Here is a 1,369-nt window from a genome sequence, read left to right on the forward strand (position 1 = left end):
TCTTTGTGTCTACGAACCGTCTCATTTCAGGTCTGACTGGCTCACTGCCATTACCTCATCTGGACCCAGAACTCAGACTCAGGCTCAGTCTCACACTGGACTCAGACTCAGACTAGACTGGACTCAGATTCAGACTCAGTCTCAGACTCAGACTGGACTCAGACTTGACTCAGATTCAGACTCAGTCTCACACTGGACTCAGACTCAGACTAGACTCAGTCTCAGATTCAGTTTCAGACTCAGACTGGACCCAGAACTCAGACTCAGGCTCAGTCTCACACTGGACTCAGACTCAGACTAGACTGGACCCAGAACTCAGACTCAGGCTCAGTCTCACACTGGACTCAGACTCAGACTAGACTGGACCCAGAACTCAGACTCAGGCTCAGTCTCACACTGGACTCAGACTCAGACTAGACTTGACTCAGATTCAGACTCAGTCTCAGACTCAGACTCAGTCTCAGACTGGACTCAGAATTGACTCAGATTCAGACTCAGTCTCAGACTCAGACTGGACTCAGATTCAGACTCAGACTGGACTCAGATTCAGACTCAGTCTCAGACTCAGACTCAGTCTCAGACTGGACTCAGACTTGACTCAGATTCAGACTCAGTCTCAGACTCAGACTCAGTCTCACACTGGACTCAGACTCAGAATTGACTCAGATTCAGACTCAGACTCAGACTGGACTCAGACTTGACTCAGATTCAGACTCAGTCTCAGACTCAGACTCAGTCTCAGACTGGACTCAGAATTGACTCAGATTCAGACTCAGTCTCAGACTCAGACATTGATTAGACACTGAGTTGATAGAGAGAGAATGAATGAGCAGAACTACTGATGATGATCATTTCTTTATAAATCATTTCATTTTTGCCTTTATAACAGCAGCAGTGAGAGAGAGGAAGAGATGCAGCACAGGCCCACACGTCACACTCCACTAATCTTTATTTCTCTTTAAATTTGAGTTTATTCAAATTTCTTTTAAAAACTTTTACATTTCATTGATCAACTGACCATAAAGTTGAAACAGGGGAAGAGAATAAAACAGATTGAGCAGCTGTAACACTGACAGTCACCAGTAGAGAGAGACAGCGAGGTGAGAGGGGGAGGGGAGGAGACGAGGGAGTGACTGACAGCTGGTGGGTGGAGCCTAATGTGAGAGACGCAGGAGTGAGAGTGAGAGTGAGAGTCAGACCTGAAGAGACGAGGGACAGAGACAGACAGAGGGACCATGGTTTCACACTGGAATATACAACTACTGACTACACACTGTACACAACATGGTAAGATCACACACACACACACACACACACACTGTAATAATAATCTTCAACTGCAGTTTGAAGCACATGTTGTCTGTGTGTG

At 46.2% G+C, this 1,369-nt stretch overlaps 1 pseudogene across 1 annotated transcript in view; it reads left to right on the top strand.

Annotated features, from left to right (window-relative positions):
- Positions 1–1,188: 1,188 nt before the first annotated feature.
- The window catches only part of LOC111665385 (uncharacterized), a 40,902-nt pseudogene continuing 40,721 nt past the window's right edge, over positions 1,189–1,369 (top strand). The window contains exon 1 of the transcript XR_015438087.1: positions 1,189–1,287. The product of XR_015438087.1 is annotated as an uncharacterized LOC111665385 (transcript). The remainder of the gene's footprint in view (positions 1,288–1,369) is intronic.

Source organism: Seriola lalandi, unplaced genomic scaffold (assembly GCF_002814215.2).
Source record: "Seriola lalandi dorsalis isolate HSWRI2012SDOR001 ecotype SW California unplaced genomic scaffold, Sedor1 jcf7180002054632, whole genome shotgun sequence".
NCBI classification, from domain to species: Eukaryota; Metazoa; Chordata; class Actinopteri; order Carangiformes; family Carangidae; genus Seriola; species Seriola lalandi.